The sequence below is a fragment of the Phalacrocorax carbo genome, chromosome 5 (genome assembly GCF_963921805.1).
Source record: "Phalacrocorax carbo chromosome 5, bPhaCar2.1, whole genome shotgun sequence".
NCBI classification, from domain to species: Eukaryota; Metazoa; Chordata; class Aves; order Suliformes; family Phalacrocoracidae; genus Phalacrocorax; species Phalacrocorax carbo.
In genome coordinates this window covers 56,365,621-56,380,842 of record NC_087517.1, presented here as the reverse complement: position 1 = coordinate 56,380,842, position 15,222 = coordinate 56,365,621, and the positions used below count along the sequence as shown (strand labels likewise).

The following is a 15,222-nucleotide window of genomic DNA, read 5'->3' as shown; positions in this document are numbered from 1 at the left end:
AAAAGGAAAAGTAAACTATCAGACACTGATTAAAACCAGGCCATAGGAAGATCTATAAAAGTAGTTATCTGGTCAAGATCCCAACCTACCAAAGCTGCAGACTTTCATACAGTTGTATGTAGTTCTCTTCCACTGCCTGGAGAATACAAGAAAAACATATATGGGTGTACACACCATATATAAGGAGTGGTATGGGTTGGGGAGGAAGAGAAAAAAGAAATCACCAAGTTTCCTTACTACTGGAGAATAGCTATTAAGCCACACCTAAGACTGGAAGAAAGAAGTCTCCAATCAGTAGTACGCAGTCTTGCAAGGCTTCCTCTTCAACCAGCCTTCCTCAGGCATATCGTAACAAAAATTCCTCTCTCTGCAGTTTAGCCCAGACCACTAACCTGTGCTGTCCCAGGATGTATGCAGCTCTCTCAGCCTCTCTCTTTGTCTTCTGGTCCTGGAAGGAAATTCTCAATCTCTGTACCCACCCATCTTGACTCAGCTAGTGTCCTCTCCAGAGCACCAACCTACCCATTCAGGCAGGGAACACCATTTCCCAACTCCTACAGGAAATAACTCCTCATAATCCTTGAGCTAAGAATTGAGCTAAGAATGCTAAGAAGGTCTGTCATTTACATGCATGTTTAAACAAAGAGTATTGATTAAACAGGTCACAAGTATCTCAGTTTTCTTGAAACTAGGAGCACTTTCCCATCAGTTACAGTATCTACATCATCACTAGTACCAATTGTGTAAAGAAGGCAAGGATCCAGCTATTGTTGGCCCCTTCGTTGTTTGCAGCTACTCTGAGCAATTAAGACAACATACTATACAAGTTATCCTTACACAAGTAATCTTTAAAAAGGCAGCTGTGACATTTAAGATAAGCTTCTTTAGCAGGCAGTCTAAGGAGAAGCCTATACTTAATAATAATGTGGATTTATTTTTTTTTTAAGAAGTACATACTAAGAAGTAGCCCATTTGAGTGGGTTGGTCTGCCTTTCTTCCAAGCAATCAAACCGTTGCTTTCCAAAACAGAACATCTCTAAAAACTGTTTTTATTATAGTCTTTTTAGAGTTTATTTCCACAGAAGCATTACCTAACTATAAACCTGTTTTTCATGCCCTGTAGAAATTGTTTTTAACCCTGGGGGCAGGGGGAGGTATCAACTTAAGAGGTAGAAAGCTTTAAAGGACATCCCTCTCCTGTCATATTTCAGATTAAGTACAAACTCCTTCCTCTAATTGTCAGACCTGCTGGCAAGAAAGTAGCCATCCTCATGATTAGCCACCTTAAAAAATAAAATAATAAATTAAAAGCTTCACTGTAAGTTACCATAGTCTATCTGAATATCAAGTTAGTGAAAAGAGTCTTTACCCCAGTCAATGGTAAAGGTCCACACTTTAAAACAGAAGGAAAATGAACAGAACAACATCTACAAGCTAAAAGTTTACTGCACATCTGACTGACCTTTTAACAGCTGAAATGGCATAAATTCCAGGAAAGACTTACTACAGAATTGCTCCCACCAGTTTCCAAAGCTTTTGAGAAAGTGATACAACTTTTTTTTCCTAGCATCAAGAAAAATATCCAATACATCAATATTTCCTCAAAGCCATTTGCCTCAATAAATAGCACATATATATATATTTATAATGTAGTCTTATGAAGATGGCAAGTGCTCACCCCTCAGAAGAATTTATTTATTTATTTTTACACAAACTGATTAGGTAGAGGGAATAACTTCACTGTTCAAACCATCCAAGATTAGAGCTCGGCATCTTTCTTAAAGAATGGAAGCTGTTATAAAAGCAATTTAGATGCTATCTTAGATGGAATGACACAAAGAAAAAATTTCACTTTTTTTTTTTTTTTTTTTTACATATAGCATTTAAAAAATATGGGGTTTCTGTTTGGTTTTTTCCTAATAGCAGATGAAGTGTAAAGGCTTGCTTTTAAAACCTTGATGCAAGACCATATCAGGAGCTTTTCAAAACATATGCACACACGATTATTTCAACACAACAGAACACAAATCTTTCCTATGGTACTGGAAACTCCACATTTTAACATCATCCTTGTTAATTTAACTTGCAACTAACAAGTAATTCGTGTACCTCTAAACTGCTTTCAAAAGTTTGGTTAATGCTTTAGCTTCTGGGCAAGCATAGAGAAAATATTTCCTCGTCTTATTCAGCTAGTTCAGTTAACAACTATGAGAGGAACACACTTTTTGCAATTTGTAACCCAGTAGGAATGGAAGAACAAATTGACATGGTTCTAGATTAAAACCAGTATTTGAAATTAGAAAATGAAGTCAAGATTTACTATTTAGAATGATGTGAAGCAGTCAAAAAAAGTCTATCATTAAATGAAAAAAAAAAAAAATCCGTTTTTGTCACATAGTAATAAGCAACATTTTATTTTAGCTCACTTCAGAAGTGAAATGCAAGTGGGACCAACGTACTTACTGCCACAGTTTAAGTCACTTTGTGACCTCTACTCCAGATCGCCAAACATTCATTTCTGGAAACACTGGTATGGCATGAAATATCCACTGAAGGATTTCTTAAAAGAAATTCAGAAAATTGCAAAACATGACACAAACAAATACAGGTAAGCAAAACTATTTCAATTGTTAAGCAGGGTATCATTTTGTTTATAAAGACCGCAGTTCCAACTCATGCTAACTTCTGCTGACTCTACTTTCCCGTAAAAAGTTATTTCTTTGATTATTAGAGAGAAATTGTTTTTTACTACCTCAAAAATAATTAAAAGCTTCCACGGAAGTTGGTTTTTCGTACAATACTCCATTCCTACATGGCAGGTTCAGATGTTTCCTAAACATTTTTCATAGCTTTTCAACTAGAGCTCAACCTAAAGAAAGCCAAAACACAGCTAAGAAACAAACACTCTACCTTCAAATCAGCTGAAAACACAGGGGCTTTCCTAACTCTACTCTCCTCCTTCACAGGGGCACTGTTCACAGATCATAGCACTCCAAATTCATTCCTCCTTTATATTTCTACTCGCCTCCCTGATACCAAGTCTTACACTGCAATTTAGCATTTTCACTACAACCTTCAGTAGCCAAAATAAATGGAATGTCAAGTTAATTGGCATGGAAGCTGCTGAGCTGAATAAAACACAAAAATGAATAATACAGTAGAATTTTTAATATATTTGCAGGGTTCATCAGTCTCTTAGATTTCTGTGTTACTGCAGAACCAAGAAATCTTGTGACAGCATACTTAAGAACTTTGTTAATTCAGTCGTTCTCAATTTATTTTACATTTTCACCTACATGTTTTACAATTGCCAAAATTCACCAAGAACAGCATTCTCCACATGTTTCTCTAATTCAGTTTCACCCAAAACCATTATACAGACATGACGACAGGTAGAAAACATGTTCATTATCATTAATGGAATTCCTGAAAGATGAGATGAAAGCAAAAAAAAGTTAATTCATCACTAACAGTCTGGGGAAAACAAAAACTATTGATGCCGAGCTTTATTCTTAAACTGATTCCATCTGCATTACCTCATTTGGAATTATCACAGTTTATTCATCCTAATAATCATAGAAATCTTAAAATTTCATCAAAAATAAAGCATCTGAAATTTTCTTTCTAAAGGAAACAAACATAATATCCACTAACAGGCCATTATCTATAAAAATTATTTTTCCTTTTCTACCCCACCCCCACCCCCCCCCACCCCCCCAAAAAAAGAACACCACCCCCCAAAAAAAAAACACAAGCCAACAAAAAAAACCCACCACCAAACAGGCCTGTTTACAAGGTACTTCATCATAGTTAAAGAAACCACTCAGGAAATAGCTATATGACTGCCTAAACAAATTCACAAGTCTTCTCATCTCCCTACACAAACAAAACCCCCTTTTGTACATCAATAATCCAAAAATTCTTGCAGCCTTAATACTCATATTACTTAAAAACACAATCTACAGCTACTTCTTTTTAAGATTTCAGGCAACATTTAATCTGACTTTCATGAACCAGTCTACTTGAGCTTCTGCTGTCTGCCTACCACAGTGACACAGGAACAGCACATGCTGGTAATCAGAGACACCCCTCAAATTGCTAACTGTAGTTCCCCTATTAGAGCCATCGAGGAAGACGAGCTGTAAAAAATTGAACCCTGGTAGCTCCATTCTCTCTGACTGCTACTTTTCTGGTGAGTGAGGAGAGAAGTCACATTACCCATACACAGAACCTTCAATTTTCCTCCTTTTTTTTCCTCTTTAGCCCATCTTATTTATCAATACCATTTAACAGCTTATTTGCAACTTGTTTAAACCAATGCTTTCCAACCCTCCCACATCACTAAATTATACAGCCTGTCCACCACTCACTCAAGAATTTATTCTCCCCAGAGATGGCTGATATACATAGCTCCATCGTTCACTTCTTGAGCCTTGCCTACTTGCCTTTTTCTGCAGCTTTCCAAGCAGCTCATCACCCAGCTACCCCTATGCTAGCAGAACGACAGGTCTGACCAGGGAAAGGACAAGCACTTCAGACACGATAGCTGACCGTTGCATCTGGTCAATGAGAAAAATAAAAAACTATGAGCTTCTTTATAAGCAATGCCAATGCAGCAAAAGTTACAGAAAGAGTGCATATTTTAAATATGCATATTTAAATATGCGCTAATTTAAAGCCCCCAGAAACTGTATTTGAAACAGTCCATAGCATCCAACATGAACACTGCTTCTGGCCTTTTCAAGTCCACACTGCTGACTGTTCAAAATGCTTTTTTTCTAATTTCTTTTCTAATTTGCAAAAATACAGACACATCCAAAAACCCACGTCAAAGGCTTTCAACTCACTACTTACCTACATTTCCAAAGTTACTTCCCATCTTTCCTTCTCTTCTGCTAATCTTGATTATCTTATTCATGCAAACTCAATTTAAAGTGTTTTCACAAACTTCCAATGTTTGGGGCATGTTTATTATTGTTATTAGAACTGGAACCACGACAGCAGATTCTGCCCGCCTACTATGAGCAGCCAGCCACCGGGAGCCTAGCTGCTGGGCCTGGCACACAGCACACTGCGCCCCTCGGCCACGCACTCCCGACTGGTGTGCAGCACCAGTGTGCGGCGAGCAAACGGCCTCTCACAAGAGGAAAGGGCCTCAAGTTGCACCAGGGAAAGTTTAGATTGTATATTAGGAATAATTTATCCACCAAAAGGGTTATCAAGGACTGGTACAGGCTGCCCAGGGAAGTGGTTGCGTCACCATCCCTGGAGGTGTTTAAAACGTGTAAAAGTGGTGCTTAGGGACGTGGTTTAGCGGTGGACTTGGCAGTGCCAAGGTTTACAGTTGGACTCAATGATCTTAAGGGTCTTCTCCAACCTAAACGATTCTATGATTCCTTACTGTAGCCAGTATACAGGAGTGAATGTTTCCTTGCAGTGCAGAAATCCATCAGGTACAAGGGGTATTTAAATCTCACTGAAGACATTTCTACTGAAATTCCCTGGATCACCTGGCAAAGTCAGTAATATTGTTGCAGCATTTCATATTGCCTAGTAAGGGAGAGGGAAACTACCAGAGTTTAAAAAAATCCATATTATTTGTAAATCTCTAAGCAAGGACTATTCTGCATCAATATGACAGTTCCTGCATAGCAAATACCGAGTGTCAAGTTTGAATGCCTTAATTGTGTATTTTCATTTCCTGTGTTTAACCTTGACACTAAATGTTCTCAGTTTGTAATGTTTACTTCAGGAATAACTGCAATTTATTTTTCTACCTGTGTTAGTTTTTTCATCCTTCAAATGCAATAAAAATCCATAAGCAAAACCTGAATTTCAATGCCTAACAATTCACATACTGAATGCCCAGCAATCACATGCCACACATGGAAATATATTGAAATATACTCATAAAAGCGAGTGCTGTTTTACTACTTTGTCAGACAACATTGTCATACACCTCAGTAATTTTAATCTTCCTTCCTCCCTTTTGCTGTTTCAGTATTTCCTTAGACAATTCAACACTCTCCAAAGGGATGGAAATGCACTGCTCAAGAAAGATTCTTTACCTGGAGATTTAGCTGTCTACCCTGTCAAACAAGCTAACAGTAAGAGCATAAAAACCAGCCAGTGACACTGAGGAGTATCTGTTACTCTAATGTTAACACCTTGATGAAGTAAAGACTATCATTTCATATCTCAACTGCAAATACTAAATACACTGTTAAATTAGTATATCAAAGCCACCCTGACACCTGTAACCTGTTTATTTAAAAAATTTCATTTAATATTTTTACTTGCCTCTTGCAAAATCAAGTAATAGATTTTTGGTGGTGGTGGTGGTGATGTTAGTACAAACCACCTAAAACTGCAACTCACTACATAGCTAACTGGAAGAGCAGAAGGAAAAGAGGTCAGGCTATTTAAAATGCAATACTGGGAGTAATAACATGCATGGCATTGAAGAAAAAATTTATCGCTATCTGAAATTGTTTTAGGTATTCAAGTATTTCTGTGCTAAAAAAATAAAGCACAAAAGTAGCATTTAAAGAACAGCATCAATCTATGATTTGCAAGGAAGGAAATAAAAACATTTTCTCAAGCCACTTGACAAGATCATTGTTTTAACGGGAAAGCAAGCATCAACTTCACATTAAAAAATCTGGCATGTTCACAAATTACTCTCACTAAATAAAAAATGAGGGCTGATATCCTGAAATGGTAACAATAAATATCAAGTGTCTGACAATTGTCATCTAAGAAAAATTGATTTCATCATTTTGCAGCTAACTTTTATTAAATTAATTTAGTCCATGCAGTTCAACATGGGTTTGAACCACCATGTCCTCTGTGGAACAACTGTGTATGTCTAGGTTTTGTAAGCCTTATCTCACCACGCAAACAGCTAATGTTATAACTCCTGATCTTCAGAAAACATATAAAGAAAATATTACTAAGGCTGCTTTACCACCAGTGAAAATGACAGAGTGAATCACACCCATTAGCATAGTTCTGTCTGCAGATATGTTTAAACATTCTGCTGAAATAAATCTAACAGATTTATTATTCTAGGTATTAGGATAAGCTTGATTTCTTTCCTTTGATCCAAAGTAGGCATTGAACTCAAGCACTAAGAGGTTAACCTGCAGAGCACAGATTTAAAATGCCTAAAAATTGGCTTTAAAAGACACATATTAAAAAAAAAAGTTACATTTGCCTTTTGCTTCCTGATTTACACTGCTTGATAAACAAACAGTGCTTCTAGCTTTTCATTGCTCTCCATTATATTCATACCATTATCCTAAATTAATCAAAATTAGTCTTTCTTCTGCCTAGAAAAGGGACAGAGAAATAACTGCAAAAAGCAAAGAGCCAAGTAAACATGAAAGTTATAGCTGCTGCCCAAGCATTTTGCTAGTTTGAAGATGACTGTGAAACAAAATGACATTTTAAAACAAATATGCAGCTTGAAAAGTGCCAGTAACTCTACATTTTTTCAGCTGAAATAAAGCAGAAAATAAACAGCAGATTTTCTGCTTAGTCAATTTGGCAATCACAGTTTATACAGAGCTTCACCCCTCCCCCCAAAAAAAAAATCACCTGCATGTTGCAGAATCAACATGTATTTTCAGAATGTTCAGTGCTCTCAGTTCAAGATATTTGGCCTCGAGAAAGTAAATAAAAATAAAATAAAAGTCCTCACTAGACAAAGAATTGTAAATAAAATCCAGTATTACTTAAATGCTTCGTTTCAGCAGTGTATCCAAATCTCATTTTAAAAGTTTTGGTTGTAAAGATAAAACCTTTGAAGATACAGATAAGCAATAAGGAAAATAAGGGTTTAAACAGAAAGGTTTCAGGCAGAAAGGCACATACCTACTACATGTTGGTAACAAGCTTTTGTACCTGTTCAGACAAGTCAGTGACATTCTCGCCAAGCACTACGTGGCAGACAATCAAAAGGAAAAGGGTTGGGCACTTAACCAGATTCCTCTTGGATTTTAACATCTTTAATTACAAATCTGCTTTTAAATTACACATTCTGCTTCTAGGGACAATATCTCAGAGCAGACCTTGTAAAACTGTCTTAGTAATGTTGTAGGAAGAGAGAATTAAACTACAAATAAAATGGGGTTTTAGCTCCATCTTTTGCTGCTATCCAAGCCAAGGTCATATAATAAATAAGTTTTCTAAAAGCACGTCTAGGAGACAAAGACAAAACAAATTATATTTAACAGTAAATTAGAATGTACAGTCATACCAAATAGAATTGGATGCGATATTAAGTAAACGTGATACCACATTACTCAAGTTGGTCTTTGCAGAGATGCAGCACTACAATACTGAAGCGGTACACTTAATCTCTACCAATGAAATGTACATATTTGAGGTGATGGCAAACTTTGATCAGTAGTGAGGTGAAAACTCGTTTTAGTATAATCCACCTGCAGCAAACTGAATGATGGGGAAAATGCCGGGTACGGAATCCAGGAGAACACCCTGCACCTATGTACTTCACTTCACAGCACACGCTTCTCTCTTCACTGAAGTACTTGCTAAGATTGTTTAGTATTGCCAGACTCACCTGGAAAAGGGACTTTTTTGTTTCCTCCATGATAAAAAACAGAAACATCTTGCATGATATATTTGCCTGCAGACAAGTAATCCTTTTAACTAGGTCCAATTGCTAGAGAGTTTAACAGCTACTGATAAGATTCATGAAACCTTCTTCAACAGAACGCATAGCATTAATATCAAGATTCTACTGTCCCAAATATTTGAGAGTCTCTCTTTTCTGGTAGATAATGGGTAACTGATGAAACAAAATTAGAAGCATTGAATCTGTTTCCTCATCTGATGAGGTAGACGTAACGCACACTTCTAAAAGCAGTCTGAAGTGTAACACAAAATTATGAAAACTATTTTTAAGACTATAGCAATACCTACCCAGTACAACTATATTTTTAATGTTTACATTTTAGACAGACTTTCAGAAATATTGAAAACCTCACGGCAACATGCAGCTTCCTAAAACATATGCACGTGTTCACCTACACACAGATTCAATGAATGCAGAAGTGGACACTACTTCAGAAAAGAGGCTGAACAAATGAAGTTTTTCTGACAGATTCACATTAAAGAAGCTAGAATGTTTACTGAACAAAATGTGGATGCTAGCAGCTGTGGAGAACCAGTTTGTACCCTTGTTTCTGAGCTACAACACAAGTAGTCATATAACCCCAACCAGAACAAAAAAAAGTTCCTCTGTTTCCCAGACAACTTTGATTTTCAGAAGTGTTCAACACCCAACACAATGCCTGAAGTTAATGGAAACTATGCTTGAAATGTATGTTACCCTTGCTGGCCTCCTCAGGTAGTCAAAATTCAGTTTTCTGACGTGTATTTTGGAAGAAATGCAACCAAGGATCAACAAACCAAGCTAAGTACTTTGGTGCCGCCTTGCTTTAAAAACAAAGACCAGCACCTCCCCTTAGACACACCTCCCTCTCCCAAGGAATGCACACGATGTTTCTCTCCATTCATATACATCACTGAATCAACCCGCACATAGCGTTTTCCATATGCACAGTTCCAGGCTTGCTCTTCCAGAGAGCATTCTGCAATTTAGGCAGCATGAACGTACCCTCCTCCCACTTTCTGGTGGCTAAACTACTTTTGCTGTCTGCAACAGTCAGCAATCTCTGCCCGAGTACAAATTTATCAGAATTTACTTCACTCATTAAAGAGTGGTCTCTCATTTTAACTGTCATCAAGAAAGGACACTTGATTATTTCCCCAACTGAATGAAACATAGCTACTGTATCTACCCAGCAGGTCCAATATTCCCGGCTCAGTTCTGTTCACAATCCAGGAGAACAAAATTTACTACATAGGCTGCCTGATCAGGCCCAGAGCTGAAGAACAAAGGACAAGGGGAGAGATACAGAGAAACTCATGCAAGCAATACTATTTACTTTTACTGTACGTAGTTCTTTTTTCCCCTTGCCCAAAAGGAACACTTTCTTACAAGAAATTAAAAAATAATAATAAAAAGCCTCAATACAGATTCACCCTCATTCTAGCAGCTTTTCTCTGGCTGCCCAATTTCCTGCCAGTGAACCAGTAGAGGCCGCTCGAGACCGTCTATCGCTTCTGCAGAACTGCAGGATGGGACAGCTTCCCTACCCTCGTATTTCAACACAAAAGCAAGTTCTAGTGTTAGTGTTTTTCTTCCACTTCTCAAATTCATATGGTTTGCCCCCTGTACAAATTACCTCCGTGAAGTCTAGTCCCCTCAAAGGCAACTCCTGACTGAATTCTATGAACCAGTCATAACCTACGGATTGCTGCACATGGTACCTCTCAAGCTTTATCCAAACTAGAGCTTTATCTGTTGCTGTGGGACCAGTCCTCAAATTTGCCAGTGATAGCAAATTTGGATAGCACTTTTGGTTGGTGAAGTTCTCATGTGGTTCCAGCTTCATGATTTTTATTCCACTTCAGGAATTCCACACAACTCAAACTGGTTATACACAGCAGTGACAGGGTGAAGTTCTTCATACACCAGCTCCTCGCAAGTGGATTTTGTATCGATTTATATACTTATATATATTAGCTGAGACCCCTTATCTAAGCATGGGTTCAAGAACCACAAAGGACATAATCTATATTGAAGATCTCATTTTGAGAGCCATCACTACTCCTTACTCACAGTAGTTAAGTGATTCTACAGCAATAACCATCATGAAAACAGAGCAAGAAAAAATAAATAGTAATAATTTGTATTTACAGCAGGCTATGAAACACATACAGTAAGTAGTGTTCTAGCCCACCTAACAGCCACTGAAAAGAAAGGGTCTTCAACATCCTGGTAGGAGCAAGGGAGACAGGAATTCCTGCAGGGCAGAAGAAACCTGTTAATTAAGTTTATTAACGAGATTATAAAACAATCTTCTCAGATAATCGAAAGGACTGAACTCAATCCAGATGATCTCTTTCCCTTTGGGCTTCTGTGATTAAATAATCATTAATTGGGTATTGTCTGTAGCCCATACTGGGTGAATCCAAGCTCTTGTATGGCTTTCAGTGACATGGTACCTGGACATATGCATTTGGCACAGCAGAATCAAAGTTACAACAGCAGACTTCAATTTAGTGTTCATCAACTTCTGTGTTCTTTGCTCTTTTACTATTTCCAAATAGTTGAAACACATCCCATGCGTATGTCCCACACACAATAAAAGCTAAATAAAAGAATTAGAGAGTAACAACTGCAAACAGAGATTATTGCTATGAACAATGGCAATTCCACAAAAAGTTTTGTTTCTTGTATATCAACTGTTACCCAAAGAAGAGGTCAAGTTGGGCTAAAAACTTATTCCAGAAATAAAGGGTTAACTTCAGATATTTAAGTGCTGATTTCCACTTATTTTGTTCTGAATTTTAGGCTGCAATTTGAAAGCAATATGACCTTTGAGACATGTAGTATTTTTGCAGCATTCTAAAACAACCTCTATAGCAGCAGCACACCTTTTTTAACATACTTTAATAGAAGCCATTTAGGTATCTAATACTGGAAGAACAGCTCCTTTCGCATAAATACGCATCTAAATCTTTCAAAGCTATGAGAGGGTAACAAAAAAAGCATTCCAGACTTTCGAGGCTTTCCAACTTGCCTAAGTCTCTCAGAAGATCAGAAAAAGATAATAAGCAAATGGAAACAAAAGCCTGAACTATAATGATTACATGCACTGTTTTTCCATCAGTCACTATTTTCTTTGCATGTCACATCTCCTTCCCCCAAAAAGAGTCTGCTAACCACACTTACTGCTTCACATCAGCAACCCAACCCAGAAACAAACCAGAGCAAGGGTTGTCAAGTCCTCATTCAACTCCACATATGCTCAGCAACAGCCACCTTTCTGCAGTGACTCTAACACAAAGCAGTTGCCCAAACACAACATATTTCAAAAATATCAGCAGAGAAAACAAACAAAAAAGAGATGGAAAAAGAGTAGTGCAAGTCATCCTGGGCACTCAAAGTCAGAAAACACAACATCCATGATACTTTTAGGCCAAGAAACATCCAGTCCTATAATCTCACCTAAATCAATATTCCTCTGAATAGGTCAAAACTTGCCATGCCAAGCAAGTTGAACAATCCATTTTTTGTTTAACTTAAAAAAAAAAAAACCCACACACAAATTGCTGGGTTTACACATTTTTGTCACTTAAAAGAGTAAATAAGTCACTCTGATGAAACAAGTCTAACAGTTCACAAGCAATGGTGACCAAATTACCTTTCATAATTGTTATCTATATTGAGTATAGCTGATTGTGCCATATCTTTATTTGATTAAGAGTAACGAAGATGCTGAGGCTATGTATGTGGAAAGAGACAAATTTTTTTTCATAAAAAAGTACCCTATTTTCTCCTTAGGACAAGCTATTTGAGTTGCAAATTAGCTGCAAAAGGAACAGCAAGATTTTACCAAAACTACCAAATGGAGACGCAGAAAAATCAGTTTATACATCATTTATTTAATGTTTTATTTAGTGATTTTAGGACAACAGGGAGGACTGCACTAATATGGTTTGCCACTATCAAGAAAATGTTAAGAATGATCAGAACAGAGAAAATCATTCAGGAAGATATGGATGTGCATAAATGGGAAGAACTAGAATGTACCTTCATACACAGCTTCCTAATATAAATTATAGTCTTAAAAGTTAAAGCAGTAAAGGAAAAAAAAAGATCTGGATGCATCAGTAAATTCACAGCATTCGCATGTGCTGTCAGTGTGGGTGTCTTCCCCAAATAGGCAAACAAGTTAACACAGACAGCCGAGAAATTTTTAGACCGAAGAAAGCTCTTTTGTTGTTTGAGAGTCTCACAAAAGCTCATGCCAGTGTATGATTCTGTTCACTCACATGCAACAAAGATTACTTCATATTGCAAGAGGTGCAGAGAACAACTACAGGATAATCAGAGGGAGAGCCCCTTTTAAAGGGCTGGACAAAGAACCCAGCTTATTTAGCTGACTAAAACAAGACTAAGAGGGGATGTGATTTCATACAAACATCTTGAGTTAACAACCAAAGGAAATATAGTCCCCCATAAGCTACAGGACAGTTGCTTAACTAGAGAACAGCACTGACACATACAGAAAAAAGTTATAAACCAGAACATGTTAATTTGGAAAGCTTCTATCCATCAGAAGTAGAGTTCTGGAAATTTTCAAACTCGCGTTATGTGGAAAGGGGAGAAAAGATTACCTGGTTTTGATATTAAGCCTGACCAGCTTATAAACCTTTGTTTTACTACATGATGTTTCAAGGTTGTCCATAGTATCAAAGGAAGTCATAAAGACAGGGAGTAAATGGACATAGGATTAATTTTAAAATTTTGTTTAAGTCAAAGATTGCTCATATCCAACGTTTTATCTAACTTTTTGATTACTGCTGTACCAGAAAATAATAATAAGTGGAGTTAGCCTATATACATTTAAATAAAATGTTTGATACTGTGTCCCACATGAAATTATTTAAAACAGAAGTAATACATAGTAATACTTGAATTTTATTAAAGTAATAGTGCTTAAATAATATTTAAAATAGAAATAAGACTTAGAGGATACATAAAGAAATTGACCAAAGACTAAAAACTACAATAGCTTGTATTAATAGTGGAAATTATCATGAGAGAGAGGACTTACTCATAGCATTTCTCCCAACACCCTTCAATAAATTAGTAGCCAAGGAGCGAGAACACACTCATGAAATTTCTGTAGATGACACCAGACAGGAAACTATCCTCAGTACAAAGAGGACTGGGTAGTTATGCAGAAAAGCTCATGGTTTTTGTGAGCTGGAATGCCAGAAAATGGAGTTTAATACTACAACGTGAAATCATGCGTTTAGGGACCAGTCACCTTTTCTGTAAGCTGAGAACTCATCACGTGGAAACAACATAGGAGGAATGAACAGAGCAGTGAGGTATGGAAATCCTTGTCTAAGGATGCTGATATTTACATGAGCACAAAGGGAGCTCAATATGTTCATGGAAGAAAAACCGAGAAATTCCACTTGGCTCAGGAAGCCTCTGAGCTGAAAATAGAAAGGCTACAGCAGTGCTGGGGGAAGTATCACAGCTGAAGAGGATATTGTATTAGGTGACTCCTTGGTGTAAAGCAGCACAGCTGAACATATTTATGTCAAAAAATTGCTGTTGCTCCTCACAAAACTTTGCTTGGCTAAAGATGGTCGAGTTTATCCAGTTGCTCTGCAAAATACACACTCCATTCTGTATTTCGTTTCCTGCAGCAATTCCAGATCAAGCTAAATAATGTTATTAGCACAAGCTATGACAATGCACTGCACACAGCTATAATTTAACGGATCAGAAATGAAAAGTTTTGTAATTGCCCGACAAACAAGAACAAGAATGCTCTTCCAAATTGAGTAGCTGGGAAAAGGAATCTAAGCTGTTCTAAAATTGCACCAGTAAGCTTCTGGAAAGATCAGAAAACCAAACAGATGTACTCCTACAAAGAGGAAAGAAGTTTGTGTTGACATATCTCTGTAAATGACCTGTTTACACTACAGTTACAGACTGTACAGTTATTGTACTTTAGAGTTCTATCAGCCACCACCACTTACATTACCACCACTGTAAACAGAAGAACTTTTATTCCTTTTTTTCAATGCACTGGCCACAGTTAAAGGGTGGCTGCTATAAGTGGTATTCAACTGCCCTCTAATGCCTTGCTGCTATCTCCTGTTCGCTAGCTGAGGGTGAAACGGACTGCCCAGTCCAACACTGTAATTAATTCTCTGGCTCAGGCAAACAGGGACTGACTGATTTTTTTCCTCCTTTGTAGGGAAAAAAAAAAAAAAAAAAAGGACATTTTAGGATAATTTAGATTTTATTTAACAAACATCCTACCACGTGAGGTATTTATGATGCCCTTCAGTCAACTCCTCCTTCACCTGGACCACTATCATTCTGAAGTTTGATCTTCCCTAAAAACTCAGGTTTGTCAAAGATTTTGGGGTACACTATGCAGGCGTTTCAAAACTAGACACCTGTCACACAGTTGCCAGCAGTTACAGGGAACTGTACTTAATGATCTGGGCTAACTATTCCACTCCCGCTCTGAAGCAATGAGCATTTTCCAACCCTTTGCTGTTAGTTTCATTGAATATGTCACGCATTCAGATTTC

At 37.3% G+C, this 15,222-nt stretch overlaps 1 protein-coding gene across 1 annotated transcript in view; it reads right to left on the bottom strand.

Moving 5' to 3' along the window:
• PLEKHA7 (pleckstrin homology domain containing A7) overlaps positions 1-15,222 on the bottom strand; it is a 171,783-nt gene that overhangs the window by 154,875 nt on the left and 1,686 nt on the right. The window lies entirely within an intron of this gene.